The sequence below is a fragment of the Etheostoma spectabile genome, chromosome 6, assembly GCF_008692095.1.
Source record: "Etheostoma spectabile isolate EspeVRDwgs_2016 chromosome 6, UIUC_Espe_1.0, whole genome shotgun sequence".
NCBI lineage: Eukaryota > Metazoa > Chordata > Actinopteri > Perciformes > Percidae > Etheostoma > Etheostoma spectabile.
The window spans coordinates 15,227,441-15,227,709 of record NC_045738.1 but is presented as its reverse complement, the minus strand read 5'-3'; positions in this window follow the sequence as shown (position 1 = coordinate 15,227,709).

The following is a 269-nucleotide window of genomic DNA, read 5'->3' as shown; positions in this document are numbered from 1 at the left end:
GGGGGAAGTTATATTCAGATCCTTTATTTTAAGGTCCCATGGCATGAAAATGTCATTTTATGAGTATTTTTTTTAACATTAATATGAGTTCCCCCCGGCTTGTCTATGGGCCCCCAGTGGCTAGAAATGGCGATAGGTGTAAACCGAGCCCTGGGTATCCGGCTCTACCTTTGAGACAATGAAAGTTCAGATGGGCCAATCTGGAATCTTGATCCTTATGAGGTCATAAGGGGCAGGGTTAACTCCCTTTTCTCTGCTTTGCCTGCCCA